The following is a 16,337-nucleotide window of genomic DNA, read 5'->3' as shown; positions in this document are numbered from 1 at the left end:
GGAAACTCCTCTGCAAAACCAGGGGAGAGAAATCTCCCTTTTGTGTGCCCCTTAAAAGTAATTGGGAAAAACATCAATACTTTTGTTAGCTTCTCTTATAGCTAAGCTGTGTGTGCCTGTTTGAGAACAAGCAACTGTGTATTGACAAGCACAGAACAGGTTGGTTGCTGTGCTAATGACATGAATAAAGTCAATATCAGAGTAGAAGTTGCATTAAATACTATGATATGTTCAAGGGATATTTTGTTGATTTTGTTTTCCAGGCTGACTTTAAGAAGAAAAAAGGGAAACCCCAAAAAGTTGCAAATGGGAGGTATCAAGACTGCTGACGTGAATAAAGAAAAATGGAAGATAATCCATGGGAGGACATTTCCCTAAAATACATGGAGGTGGTGCATGGCTAAGAAAGCACAGGAGTGTGTACAGTGCTACCCAGAAGTAAATAACGTAAGTTAAAGTTCTTTCCTTACTCTGTCTCCTTTTAAATCTGCCACTGGATAAGTCTGGTTGTTGCAGAAATTATGTGTAATTGGAAACTTAGATAGAACATAGCATTAGTGTAAAGTACATGAAAAAACCCCACACCAACCTTGATGCCTACCTGTCTTTTAGAAAAGAGTCAACAGGAAATATGCTATTTGTAGGGTGGATGCTATGAAGTTACAAATAAGACAAACCTAAGACATTAGATTTTAATATTGTTTATAACTTCATAAGTTTATTAAAACATATAAATTGCTGAAAATAAAGGCACATTCATGTAGACATATAAATAGGAATCACACCACCTCCCCCTACCCCCTGCCCCAGGATTTAGTAATTTTCTTTCAGCATTTAAGTCTTAAATCACATTAACCAGTGCTCCAGTTCGAAAGAAACATGGTGATCTGTCAGGATTAGTAATATCTGAGAACTGTCCAGTTCTAGAAAAATGTCTGATTCTGATTTCTTAGGATTCTCATGGATCATGGTCTTGGTGGAGGCAGGTGTCTTCATTCCAGCTGGCCACATGGAGTTTCACTAAATAACATTCACACAGAGTCCTTCAGATGTCAGTCACTATAGAAATGTAAACTATTTGTGCCTTCAAAACTGGGGATTAAAATAATGAAAAAAAGAAAGTGAAATCCATTCATTACATCTGACTTGAGGGAAATGCTTATGGAAGGGAAACAGCTGATTATGAGACACATCTGTATTCCTTATGGTTGAAGTTATAAAACTGGTTGCTTCTCTTGCATGGGGTAAGGAGCGTTCCCAGTGGACTGTAGGTTAGACCCTTGCTCTGGGAACAGGAGAAGCACTTTTCATGTCTTTGCTACATGAAGAACAGTATGATACTTGCCAGGCAGAACTCCACTGTTGAAATCTAGAGATAGATCTGAAGGGACACAAGAACAGAAAGATTCACTGAAGTGCAGGGGAGAATAAATATAATTATAGAAAAGTGCCATTTTTTTTTTCTCAGTGCAGACTTAAAAATACTGTAATTAAAACTATTATTAAAAAAGATTAAATGATGTAGAAATTTGCTCTCAGGTTTTAGTGCCAAGAATGTTCTTTGTGCTTTTATCCATTTCTGTGCTCCATGCACCCTGTGCTATTTACACAAGGATTATCTTGTTTATTTTACAGATATTATGCTTCATAGAAACTAATCAAGAGAATATTTCTTCTTTTTTTATGACAAAAAGTGGATGTTGAATCGCTCAAGTTGCTTTTATACAACATTCTTGGGTTTGTGATAGTGCGAGGTTTAATAAAGTGTTTATAAAGGCAGATATAATAGTTTATCAGATCTCAGGCAGTCATAATAACAAAACTGCCCTTAGCTTGAGTGCTATGTACTGTACTTCATAATTTACAGCACAGCACTTTTAAAATTACTTCATAAACTAAGAAAGTTGCCTACCAGAGAATCAATCTTATAAGAACTAAGAAAAAATTTCCTAAATATTTTTTCTGTTGGTTAGCCTCAATACAAATCATTATTAATAGCTTGGGCTCAGACAGAAACTGCACTCCTTTGTATAATGCAACACATGCATTCTGTAAGATATTTTCACACAGTCCATTCAGTTGAAATTCTGTGTGGAAGAGACCATTCACTTTATGATGTGTTTAAAATGGCATCCTGTTCAAACAATGGGATAAAGTGAGGAAAAAAGACCAAAAGAAAGCTGAAGACCTTACATTGAGAATCTAATGGAGCATTGGAAGTGGGAGTTAATAGTTTATAAGATCATGAATAGAGAATGGAGCCTTTAATTTCTGTGTTGCCTGTCCAAGTCCCTACTAACTCATATTAAGTCTGTTAGGTGGATTCACTCTAATGGCACATGAAAAGGCTTCTTCAACAGGAAATGAAGACTGTGACATTGGGTCCAGTCTTGCTCTCTGCTGGTGGACCTGGACTTAGGAATCCAGCTAGCAAACAATGGGTGATTGAGGTATTCATTCCAAGCTAGTAGTAGCCTTTACTCATTCTTCTCCAAATTTCACAGTTTTACTACTCCTTATGCACAATCTGTCTGCTTTGCACAGGAAATAAAGAGATTATAGAGATTTAAAAGTGGATAACTCTTATTTGTAGCTCAAGACCACATTTTTTTTCTTTCTTTCTTTTTTATTTCCCCCCCCCTACAAAGAGGCAACTACCTTCTTGATAGTCTAGCACTTACTTAAAACGCATATTGGAAGAAACTTCTACAGTTATTCATAACATGCATCTGCAGATACAAAATGTGCTCTAGGTCATCCTTATGGTCACTATGAAATCATTGCCCAATTACATTTTAACATTTCATATAGCAGAGGAAGAAATGTATAATTCTTGCAGGCTTACAATATTAATCTTCACATTCTTAGGCAGTATAAATAAGCACCATGTGCACATCCCTCTGTAAGCAGGTGCATCGTCCAGTGTTTCAAAGCTTTTCATGTTTCTAACAAGAAGGTTGAATACATAAAATTGTCATCATTCTTTGCAAAAAAAGCTGTGAATTTGAATACTTGATAAGGCTTTGATTTGAGCAAGGTATAGAGATTACAGTCTGTCTGGGTGTTCTCTTACAGAAAAAGATCAGCCGATAGCTGTGCAAGGAGCCAGGGCTTCCTTTCACTTCTAAGAATTGTAAGATTGCATGAAGTCTAGGAAAGATGAGTCATTTGCATCCTTATTGCTAGTTTTAAAGGAGATACATTTCAGTCCAAGGTGATTATTTCATCTTAGAAGAAGCAGTACAGAAAGGGAAAGGTTTGTGATTGAAAGTGTTCTGGGTAGATAGACAATTTGACCTACAAGACATGGTAAAAATATTCTTAAGGGTTTTGTGAAAGACCATTCAATACAAATCTGTACACAAATACAAATTTGATCTGATGATTTTTTTTTTTTCCCTTAAAGTAAGGATTGTGATTGAGAATCTTGCAGCATGGGGTTAGCTGCTTGGGTTCTTGCAACATTTCCATAGATTTATACCACATTGTTGCAGATAGACTGAAGTGTAAGAATGTACATGATTTCTTGGAGTGACAGACTTCAAAACAAAGGGGAGCGAGCAGGTGGTTTTCTTAACCTCAACAGAAATATTTGCAGTTAAAAAGCTGCAGACTTGGGATACATTCATAGATAATGCTTTGCAAGCATATTTGTTCTCCAAAGTTGTGTCTTTCCAAGTTTATATAATCCGGTCAGAACAATATCAATATTCCTGTTCCATAACTATAGCTGATGCTGCAACAGAATGATTATTCCAGGGTAAAGAAATCTCTAATGGAGAATACCTGTGATAATCAAAATATTTTTATTACAGAGAATTGGAAGGACTCCTGATAAATTCTTAGAACCAAGATTGCCTCTGTCTTAGCCTTCTTGAGCAAAAAGACTTCTTGTCCACCAGCTGGTGAGAAGATGTAGGAAACAGATAAATTTTTCCTCATGGAGTAGGTTAAGAAGAAAACTGCAGAGGATTGGGTAGCAACTTTGAAGTTTTGTATGGAGATTTATCATGGTATGCCATTTCCTTTACTTTAAGAACTGAGGGGATGGAGAAGCAGGACAGGTTGCGAGTGAGTCAGTGACATGGACAGATACAATGAAAATAGAGAAGAAGGTTACATTTGGAACTGGACAGAGTGTGATGATTTAGAATGTAAAGTAATACAAACTGAAGATGTGGAAGAGTAGAATTAAGGATTTTGGTGAAAATGAAACTTAAAATGAAGGAGTAACCTAAAAAGAGCAGAAAAAAAAATAGATTTATTGAGTGGGAGTGAGATTACAGACTTTGAAGAAAGAGCTGAAGAAACAGCCAAAGGAAGAAACTGAGTAAAAAAAAAAAGAATGGGAAATAAGAATAAAGGAAGAAAAAAGACGAGAAGACTGATGAAACTGGAGGCAAAAGTACTATAGGGAAAGGACAAAAAGAAAAAAAAGTTAAGACCTGGAACGTGAAAGGAAGATGTAGTGTAAAAACTGGAAGGAGTAGTGTAGGATTGAAGGTAAGGCATGAACAGCTTTTGCTATGGGACATGCCCAGTATGAGGGTACAGGGCAAGCCTGCTCATGTCTGTGCATGCCACAGGGCACAGAGATGTTTTTCTATGTACTACACATGATTATTCACCAAAGTCAGAGGGAGACAGAGTACATTTGAGAACAGAACCTGGCCTCATGTTAGCTCACTTCTAGTCTCTGCTGGAGATTTTGTGAAAAGATGTAGTATGCAGTTACACAATAAAATTGGTCAAAAGCACACGTGTAACATAAAATTCATAGCATTGTGATAAAAATAGGCACTACAAATTTCTGGGAGATTTTGTTCAAGAACTGAAGTAAAATAATATTAAAAAAATTGACATAAAATATGAAGATGTGCTATTAATGGTGCTGTCTTTTCCTTGGCTCTTTAGTATAGCTGTAATATCATATAACAGCATCCAATACTTCTTGTGGCTGCCTCAGCTTGGTGGAGAGTGATCTCACTTTTACACACATTTTTGCTACCTCCCATATGAAATAAAACAATACCACACAGCTAAGCTGAGAGATATGAAAGTGTGAGGAGCTTTAGACTGGCAGCAGAGTGCTGCAGCAGATCTCCCCACCAAGCAGCCATACCTTCTATCTATCCTGCACATTGTTTTTTTGGCTTCTTGTGGAGTGGCACAAGGTCTCATCTGCCTGTGCAACAGCCTCTGGACACTGCAGATAAATAGAACTCTAGAACAGGTAGTCTGCCTGGCAGGGTCAGTCCCTCACTTGGGTCACTAATTTCTGTCACCATTAGAGAGCTAGTTTGTGGAAGAAACAGAGCTTTCCTAGGGCCTATTAAGGAGGGTGGGGTGACTTCTTGCAGTTCCTAACAGCCACAAGACAAGCAGTTTCACCAGCTCCAACATGTGAATCTTCCTTCCTGTTCTTCTTCAGATCTGTCTTCATATCTTCCTAGTATGTGTGCGTTTAGAAACAAAAACAGCATAACAAATTCTCCTAGTAAACTGTTCAACGCACACAGGAGACAGGATGGGAAAGACACCAAGCCACTGACTACTCCATTGCTCTACACTGCCCGCTATTGCCTGTGGTGCTGAGGGCTGCACGCCCTTGTGAAGAGAGCAGGCTGTAAAGCAGAGCATTCCTGAAAACATCCCCATACTCTTCCTGTGTTTTTAGGCTTGCTAGAAAATAATGTGTCACTTGTTGCATCCATAATGGGACAAAAAATTGTTAGCTTGGGACCCTACAGGAGTTCTCTGTTGTTTTAGGCAAGCCAAAATACAGACAACTATATCCTCAAGCCAGTATTTATCAGCCTGTAAATCATTCTTTATAACTATTCAGAGCTCTGAACAAGTGCTGTAGATATAGTTTTGAATGTAATGACTTTCAATTCCTCCACTGACTTTATAAAATCACATATCTTTTTGGAAATGTCACCCAGCCTAGGAAAGAAACAGGCTCCTTCACTACCCAAGGTAAGGTTTGAACCAAGCAGATGGAGGCAGAGGGTCTCTTATCCCAGGGTGAGGAAAAAGGTGCAGGTGCTGATACACAAGTGAAGACTGTGAGCTTCAGGGACAACTTTGGAAATTCAGGTGTTGTATAGTGAAGGCTACAAAATAGCTGATTTCCGTTACACATTTCTTTTTCAGCTCAGAAACATTGTTTAGGCAGCTGTTGAGAAAGTTATATATTTGTTAGGATTTCAAGCTGTTTGGAAGCTGTAGCAGGTCAGATGCTCTGCCCAGGATACACTACAAGCAGGTTGTATACACCCTGATGATAACCACAAGACTGCATGAATCCTCATAGTCAGGCCAACACTTTGAGAGAGCATCATATTTATTGTGCACATGTGACAAAGTCACTGCATGACTGCACAGTAAGGCTTACACTTCTGGGGATTGTCTAATGGACTCACTGCCCATATGCTGCCCAGTCACTGGGAACATGCACAGTAAAGGCTCTGCAAGTCAGATTTACTGTGAATATGCAGAGCAATGAAATGCCTCATGTGCAGCAGGACATGTTGCTTCCTGAAGTGTGGGGTAGAGTGCACATACGCTGCACAGATTTCCCAGGCTGAAATATGGGATTTCTATACCAGCCAAATGCTTAAGTCTTGAGGAGGGGGCAGTATTTTAAGATGAGTTCAGCATGAGTGCCAGAAGGAATTTGCTACTCAGCAAGGCGATTCTGCTGACCTTATTGCAAGGTGCCTTGTATGCCCCAAGAAAGAGATGCTCAGTGCCTGACTTCATGCTGCCAAGTTCCAGTATCAGTCAGGCATTGCAGCTCCAGGTAGTGCAGAGCTCCCATTGCTCTGTGGTATGAATCCACCTATGCATTCATTTCCCACTTCAGTAGGAATATACAAGTTCACAATAACAAGGATATCTTATAAAGATACTATTAACATAAATAAAAACTATGAGTCATCCAGTACTATATAAAGGATTTTTATTCCAAGAACAGCAATGACCCCAGAAAAGCTGAGAACACCTTTATGGTAGTTCTCAGTGCCTCGTAAGAGGGCATTTGGATACAATTAAAGATGAAGTCTAAACTGCTTATTCATACCTCCCTGAACTCCAGATATAAAGAGATCCCAATGTGAGCCACCTGAGGGTATTGGCTTTGCAAAAGCAAATAAAAATTAATGGAATTTTTAAACCCAAACTATCCTGATTTTTGATCACTTTTGGTTTCAATGCAATTCACTATTTTAATTTTATTCCTTTTCTTTTTTCTCCATACAAGTAAAATGTGAAAAGGCTAGAAGTTAGGTTGATTTTGTGAGGTTGAGCTGAGGTCAGTGAAAAATTGATAGCAACTTTTGAGATGAAAAAAATCATCAAAGCTAAAGGAAGCTTCTCAAAGTGGGATTTAATAGCAGCTATCATATTGCCTCAATGGCTTGACCATTTCTTCTGCAGCTGTTTTATTTTAAAAGATTTCACCCCCATCCCACATGTATGGGCCTATACACTGACCTAAGTACACACACCCAAGTACTTTGGTCACTCATGATAACTATAAACCCTTCAGTGAACTACCAGAAAGGTAGTTCAAATGGAAATGGTGAAATTCAATATAGCGTTTAACTAAGTCACTGTCTGAGGTTAAGCCCCAGGAACAATCAGTAACACTGGGAGGAAAGGCTAATATATTAATTGGTATGTAGACACCAGATATATGCAACTTTCCTGAAAGCTGTCAAATAACCACAGTGGTATTTAAATGTGAGTGAAACAAATGAGTCTATTCAAATACACACTTTAATTAGTTTACACATAGAAGTGTGGGTATGGAAAAATCCCTAGATACAGATTTAGGCACAAAAGAAAAACTAAAGACAAGAGGGTAATTTTTGCTGGTAGTCCTATTGCCTTTCTGCATGTCTAGGTACAGACAGAGTAAAGTTCACACAAGATTCAAATTGAGTTAGACACTCAGGTCTCATTGACTCTCAGGGTAAACTAGATTTCTGGCTTACTGTGGGCTTTTTGAAACTGCTGCTTTTGTGTGCTATGCAAGCTATAAATGAGGACCTTATCCATATCTCACTGCCTTTTATCACAATAAACCCAGAAATAATCCAGAGGATGATAAAATAAGTGTGTGTGCACTCATGCATACAAGTGGTCCATATATGTATTTATTATGTGACAGTTCCATTGCTCTTTTTTTTTTTTTTTTAAAAATTTTTTATTTATTTAAGTGACTGTCCTCAAAGGTTGGTCAAGCTGAGCATAATTTAAAGGTGCATTTGCTTAACTAAAGAAAAACATCTATTCACTCTTTTTTCCCCTTCACTGATATGAGAACACTTCAATAGTTTGCTTGCACATGGAAATAGTATGTCAGCCATAAAGTTGAGGCCAAAAGGAGAACTGAGAAATGCACTCAGCATTTCACTGCAATTCACTCACTACAGACAGACAAATAAATAAAAAAATTACCTTGACTGAGATGTTTTCAAGATTTGATACTTCATTTTCAAATACTCCAGTATTTGGAGGGGGCCTACAAGAAGGCCGGGGAGGGACTTCTCAGGATATCAGGTAGTGATAGGACTAGGGGGAATGGAATGAAGCTGGAGGTGGGGAGATTCAGACTGGACATGAGAAAGGACTTGAGGAAGGACGTGAGAGTGGTGAGGCCCTGGAATGGGTTGTCCAGGGAGGTGGTTGAGGTCCCATCCCTGCAGGTGTTTAAGAGCAGGCTGGATGAGGCTCTGGCCATCCTGATCTAATGTGAGGTGTCCCTGCCCATGGCAGGGAGGTTGGAAATAGATGATCCTTGTGGTCCCTTCCAAGCCAAACATTTATCAATAGCAACAATAAAAATGAACTGATAACTAGCCTTCTCTTATCCTTTGCTTATTCTCCACTCCAAAATCGAACAACACTCCTACACAGCCAGTTTGAAATAAGGAAATTTTGGTGTCCTGCTATGGTGTGAAAGGTAAGCAAATTTTGGAATGATGGGTCATAGTAAGTCAATAGAGTGAATTAACAGAAGCTCTTTAAAAAAGCTCTTAAGAAAAGATTCTCATTGATCAAATAATACTTCCATTAAAAAAAAAATCTTATTTATTATTCCCCCCCCACAATGTGTGACAGAGCATTTTTAAAATGCATGGAAAAGCTTAATCAATATACATTTTTAGTATAAAACATTGCATGTGTGGAAACCATGCTGAGAAAAGTACTCAGTTCTTAGGCATTCATGAAGCGCATTAATGCCAGAAAACAGTAAAGCCATCACAATTCCTCTTGGTGTGAAATCCTATCTTTTTAGTGTTCTGTAGTAATGAGTATTGGTGCTTCATCTTCAGCTGGTAGCTTGCTTATAGCCTCTCTAACTTGATTTCTATACAATAAACCATTTATATCTGTTTAATGCTTCATCATTTTAGAATTACCTTGCTATCTATTAGTTCTCCTATTCATATTTCTGTTAGTGTCTGTAAAGAGGTTAGCAAATCAAAAGGTTTTTAGAAGTAATATGCATAAATACTGGAGGGATTTATCACTGAAAAATCTAATAAAATCTGAGATTTGAATGCACAAGAAATGTAGAATTATTTAATAGCTGAGGCTTTATGTAATGATATTTTCCTTTGAAATAAAACATAAACGATGTCTCACATTAGTTTACTTTTTTTTTTTTTAACTTTCTCTTCTTTTTTTACAACCAGAGTGGTAGCCACTAGTATTATACTTTGTGTGCTTTCAGCTATTTGCAGGGCTTTTATGAAGTTTTAAAAATAGTATGTTGTGGTTGTTCACAACTACACAGCAAACCAAATGTGTGATAGTTATCTGTCTTACTAAAAATAAAACTGCGAAGTTATTAGGCTATGTTTATCTAAACAGCAAAAGGAAGATGACATAGATTTAAAGTTCCAGCTCAAGATCAAAGAACACAATAAATGATACAGGAAACAACGATTTATAAAGGAAAATTTCTGCGAAGCAAAACCTGTTTGTTAATACGAAGGCTGGTTTTAGGGTGGGGAGAGACATTACATCTGTACATCTGTAAAGGATGTTCTAAACTAGACTTGTATTTCTGTAGAAGTAAGATTCTGTTTGGCCAAAACAAAATAATGCAAAATGTCATAGCTTTCGCCTCAGTTTCTTAGGCACTGAGAACCTGCTCCAAGATCCACTGATAAGCAGAAGGTGACATGCACCAAGCCTTTTGAATGGGGCCCTCTGGAAATTCAAGGCTATTCTTGCTTTGCTAAAAGCTGGGGAACTGCCCTCCTTTTCCACTGTCCTTGTTACTGTTGGATAACCTGCATTTTCTTTTGCATGTAGCTAGATGAAAAAGCCTACTTTTCTTCAGCTTTTAGAAAGTGATGTATTTGTGTCTACACATATTTCACATTTTTGCCATGTATCAATGGTATTCAAGGTATACGTTAAGAGCTGAGTACACAAGGACCTACACAAATGCGTATGCTTACTTTTCCTAGACTAGTTATGAGCTTGACTGCTCTCCTCTCTCCTTCATCTCTTGTGCACCTAATGATGAAGATTGAAACACACCAGCAACTAGAAACATTGGTTGTTTTCTTTTCCTGAGCATTAATCGCTGCCTGAAAAACCCTGGTTTGTTGTAGGTGCTTCTAAGGTCCCTAATGTACTCAAAGGGCTGTCATCTTGGTATGTCTTCCAGCATTAATCTTATCTTAAGACTTGCTAATCCATTGCTCAACTTGCTGCAGTTTTTGTGTCCTTTGTTATATTGTTATTTGGCCTGGGTCAGTTTCTTTTCTTTGTCCTCAACAAAAGATATTGCTCTACTTCTCTACAGATGGAGTGATTTTTGAGACATCAACTGCATATTAAATGTGATGTAGATTTGGTACTTACTGTAACAAATGTATAAAGAACAGTTCTACTGGCAAGAGATGGGATGATTTTTCTTGGAACTGCTGTTCTCATTTTCCAGGTCAACTGGAATGTTCTATACCAGTGTTCTTTGATGTTTTTGAACCTCCCATTCTGATAGATGTCAGTATCAGTTGGGAAGTCATTATCTGTGTTAGAAATTGTTTAACTTTTCAGTGACTGAGGTTTGCAGTGTTTTAATATTAAAAGACAGTAAAATGTTTGCAGAAATAAACAATTCTGTTAAAGTACAGACAGCTCATCAGACCAGCTGAACGAAGGCATAGCAGCTCAGTAGGAAGTGGTACAGACAGAATTGCTGTACATAGTACAGTGTCTTTCAATGGTGCATGATCCATCTTGATGACCAAGAATCAGTTTATATATGTAATATGTGGAAGGGACCTTTTGTAGACGTTTGGAGAGGGACATTGGTGTATTCTTCAGGAGACCATTTGTTAAACAAAAGTGTTTAAAACACAATCATACATAAGGTAAGGCACTCAGAAAAAGAAATACAGAAGTTTAACATAAATGTGGATACAAGATATGATTCTGTGTCTAAAAGAAAGATGCTGAAGCTTCCTGTTTGTTCCTGAAGAGATGGCAGTGAACTTTCTGTAACAGTAATCTCCCAGCTGTTACTGTGACTTACTGGAATTTCACTTGCTTAAAAGTGTGGAATTGCTACTTCTGCAACCTACTCTGTAACAGGTTAAATCTACCAGTTCATTTCAGTATTCTTCTAAATATTGCCAGGCTCTATCCTTCCTCCCCGCCTCCCCCCTCCCCCCCCAGTTGTCAGAAGAACTATACAAAGTTAGATACAACAGAAGTTCCATTTTGCTCATACTTCTTTTATTCTTTGTAGAACAACCTTATTCTGTGGTTTAATGTAGATATTTGTAGCTAATTTTCAATCTAATATGTACCCTATATTTTTATTGGAAGTACAAAACCTCCTTTTGGAGTACAAGTACACAGCTCCCCATGCCCAAAAATATATCCCCTCATTTGACTGCAAAAGTCCATTTACTCTGTTTTTCTTCAAAGTTATTTTGCTTTACAGATTGTGTAGGTAAGCTTTGTATTATTTCAAAGCTGTTTGTAATAGCTTAAATTTCCTTAGCACACTTCAATACTGCACCCCTTCAAGCAGAAAATAGTTTTGTGTTCCTCCAGATTACAGAATTTAATAATGCATCTCCATTTTCTGTTTTGCAATAATGTCTTAACAAGGGTTGATAAAGGGCCTGGTAAAACAGACAGTCTTACATGAGATCCTAAGTCTGTCAAATCTGAGCTCTGACTGTAAGAAGGTGGATACTTGAATATGACTTTTTTTTTTTTTTTTTTTAACTACAGTCACTTCATACATGGTTATGAAGGAAATCTAAAGGACTTAAGGTGAGATTAATGACAGTAGGTAAGGGCTACAAGGGGAATTGGGAGTATGGTCATAAGGGGAGAATATATACATAAATAGGGATGACTATTGAATGCAACAACCCCCTAAAAAACAATTACTGATTAAGAGGAAGAGACTGTGAGAGTGGTATGGAAGAGAATAATATAGGAGCAAAAGAAATGAAAAAAAAAAAGAGAAATATCCCTTCAATTAAATATTTGTTTCCAGATAGATTACAATCTCCTCTAGGTATAGTTCAGTGAAATTCTATGGGGCGCTTGGTGCCATGGTTTAGTTGATTAGATGGTGTTGGATGGTAGGTTGGACTCAATGATCTCAAAGGTCTTTTCCAACCTGGTTAATTCTATTCTATTCTATTTTACAAAACCCTCTTCAGGTCTGTCATTACAGAATTCATACTCAGTCTTCTCATCCAAGCTTTATAGTCCCATTGCAAAAAACTTACTTTAAAGTAGGTAGCAATGGCTAGATTTGTTTGTCATCCAGTTCTTACTATTAGAGACCTGATATATAGTAAATCTAACCCAATTTATAATGTTTATACAATTAACTTTTACTGAATATGAGAGGTCAGATTTATTTGTTTGATACCAAACATCACAGAACCTATCTACTAGGAAATTGAAATGAACATTGTTGAAATGGGTTTTGTAAGCAAACTAATATTGCTGCAGGACTAAGCTAACTGCAAGTATTGGGAGAAAATTAGTGGGAGAAAATTGGGAGATAAGTAGCAACATGTTTCACATGCTTATTTGGAGTTATGTTAATCATAAAGGAAATGCATTAGAACCCATTTTTCCTAGAGACATTGGGTGCAAGGTATCTTAAAAAAATATGGATATTACATCTCTTGCATATGAAGAAAAGAGCTGAAGTGGACTGCTTGTAAGAAATGACATACACTCTAAGAACTACCCACTGTTATGTCTAACCTGCATATTTTTTGCTGCTTTGATAATAAAGAAATAATTTTCCCTTTCCTTTCAAAGCGTGCTGTCTTATTTTTTTTTTCTCCCTCTTCAACATATCTTGAAGAAGTAGTTAAAGCATCAACACCTATTAAAGAAAATGGAAAGAATACATCACTGGAAATCTTGGAAACTTTTCAGCAGCGTGTTTGTTTCAGAATAAATGAAGGCCTCTGAACTAACCCTCAGATGAAAAGAGGTTCATATACGTCTTTAATTAGATCATGCTATTGGAACACAATATTGTGATAAAGAAGATTTAATAAAGCATTTTGTTCTTTTATTACTTTCGTTTCATGCAACATATCTCCTTATCCAAGCAAGATGTTTGACTTCAAAGGAAGCCCTATCCATCCTCCCTTTGCTCAATAAATAACTCCCAGAGGAGTAAAAACAATATATGTTTGTATCTTTGCTGATGCTGCTGAGTGGTGAGAAGATCAATCATTGTCGTTCTTTTCTGTAGCTGCAGTTCTAAGATGAATCTCTTCCTTAAAGAAATTTCTGTATAATTTGGTGGGTGTCATTAACCCTTCACCTTTGGGAGAGAGCACCTTAATAATCAAATGGAATAAAGTGACTTCCCTTATTGGAGAACAGTCATCTGAGTAGGGCCTGACCCTATGTGGAAGGCCTGGTGAAAACACACTACTGCTAAAGGTCTGAAAGGTAGCTGAAGTGTATTGGATGAATGGTGGCATAACCAGAAAATGACCACTGACTTATTTTTCTTCAATATGAATATGCTGACTAGGCTGTTGACATGACAAAATGACCCTTCTATTTTCAAATAAACAAAGCTGAAGTGTTTTCAGAAAGAAAGATTAGACCCCAAGGCTGTTAATATTAAAGTTAATTTGTCAGGATAACCCAGCTTACACTGCAAAGACTAAAAGAAGCCAGAGAAACCAAAAACCTGGGTGGTGTCTGGATATATTCACCTTTTGCTGCAAGGTACGATTGTCTGTCAATAACAACATATCTGCCAGAGATTTGTATTGTCACAGATTTCCAGAGAAAATTCCTTTCTTCTCCAGGTGATTTAGTTCAGTATTTCTTTCTTACTAATAACAGCTCTTCCTGAATCTTCACAGAGTCTTCTGCTTCTACTGCCAAAGCTCATTGGATCTTCAAGTGAAGATGGAGAACGGTTTATTATTTTTTTCTTTATAGGTGTCTTCTACATACCTGATTAGCATGTTTCTCCTTAGCATTCTTTCCTCAACACTAGATAACTGGTTTGGGTTGTTTGGGTTTTTTTGGGTGTATTTTTTTTTTTTTTAAATTACACTTCTTAAATGCTTAATGTGTTTTGCTGGCTCTTTAATTCAGTTGTACCTTTCTTGAAACTGTGTGGTTAAGACTGGACACAGTAGGGCAACTAGACCTCTCCTGCACAGAGTGGAACTGAAAGTTTACCTCATCTTGTCTTACAGTTTGTATGTCTATTAATATCTTCTACTACCTGTTTGATTTTGTAATGGTAACATTAATGATTTACATTCAATACACAATAACCAGTAACTCATTCCCTAAAAAAACCACATCCCACTCTGAGATCTCTCCACCTTACTAGGCAGTTGGTTACTCCAGAAAGTGTAGTAACTTTCTATTTTTTCCCTGAACACTTCTCTATTTTATCAAGATAATTTTGAATTCCAGTCTTACCCTTCCACTTGTCTGAAGTTCTTGATAGGTTGTTGTCTTTTATGTACAAAATTTATGTGTGAAATTCATTAGGTTATTCACAAAGACATTGACAAGAATTAGTCCCTGGACAGATCTCTTCAGGACTCCACTGGATCCACCTTTCTGTTTGAAAACCAAAACAAACCACTTATATCTGTTCTGTGGATACTATTATCCAACCCCTGGAAATCTGAATGTCAGGAATGCATGGAAATCAGCATCCAGGTACCATATGATTAATGAAACCTTTCAGATAAAGTGGTTTGAAACCATAACGCCTTAAAAGCTCAAACTGAAGATTTTTTTTTATGCTGCGATTTTGTTCCTCAACACCTGCAGTTCCCTGAGACATCTGTGGAACTTGGAAATGTACAGCTTTAAAGACTTGTTTAATTATTTTTACATAACATCATCTGTGAAACAGAAACAAATGTAGAAAGAGTACAACCATGGTTACCACTGGGGATTTCTCAGTCTAAATTAGGTACAAGATTGCATCTGAGTGAGAAGCATGATGTCAGACAAACAAGAGCAAAGGAAGGTTATGAGCTAGTTGTTTTAAGATTACGCTTTTCCATTCTTTCTCTTAAAGTTTACCTTTAAATGATGTAGAATTTGGCAGAGTTGTGAGGGAGTGTGTGCTTTGGCAGTGGATTTCAAGGAAGAAGCAGGATGGAAGAATGAAATTACCATTTATGATTTAACTAGAATTAAAAGAAGAAGGGATGAATTCTGCTCTCAGTTACACTAGAGGAATTTCAGACCTTGCACTTACGTGCAGCAAGCTTTTATTTTAAACTACTGTGTTACTTCATGCTTCTTAAATTAAAACTCTCATTGAATTTTAATTTACCTGTAATCCTCAGAATGTATTGAAATGTGGTGAACCTTTTAAAAGACATCCTCGTGTTATTTTTCCTCGTTTATTCAGCTTGGTTTAATATTGTTTGCTTTTCACTTTGTATTTTAACAAGCTTGCTCTTTAGTTTTAGAGTAATTTGTGATCACCCCCAAATGGAAGTTTATTTTATTTTAATGTTTCTTTCACAACTAATTTGAACTTACATCTGGCTTTAAAGAAATATTTACATAGAAATAACATGAAATTGCACGGTGTAAATGTAGTGCCATTCAACTATGTAAATAGCAGCAAAGTTGTTTAATTGAATACAAAACACTGGTAAAATGTAAACATTGCTTGGTTTTGTTCCAGTTGCTTTATTATTTGAACTTTGATGATACAAATGAAGAAAACTAATTAATAATGGAAGCTGCAGTTTGAAGTGTTTTCTCACAACTTTTCTTTACATGTAGAAATCTTTTCTGCAAGTGCTTGTTCC

The 16,337-nt window shown here is 36.9% G+C and overlaps 1 long non-coding RNA gene across 1 annotated transcript; it reads left to right on the top strand.

The window, feature by feature from the left end:
* The first annotated feature begins 222 nt into the window (after positions 1–222).
* LOC137461321 (uncharacterized) lies at positions 223–13,479 on the top strand. The gene is made up of 3 exons (XR_010993330.1): positions 223–447; positions 12,274–12,315; positions 13,376–13,479. It is a non-coding gene; the product is annotated as an uncharacterized lncRNA (long non-coding RNA).
* Positions 13,480–16,337: the final 2,858 nt, after the last annotated feature.

Source organism: Melanerpes formicivorus, unplaced genomic scaffold (genome assembly GCF_026170545.1).
Source record: "Melanerpes formicivorus ecotype bairdi unplaced genomic scaffold, bMelFor1.0.p_v2 SCAF_4, whole genome shotgun sequence".
Classification (NCBI taxonomy): Eukaryota; Metazoa; Chordata; class Aves; order Piciformes; family Picidae; genus Melanerpes; species Melanerpes formicivorus.
Note: the sequence above shows the minus strand (reverse complement) of the source record. Positions and strands in the feature narration are given on the sequence as shown.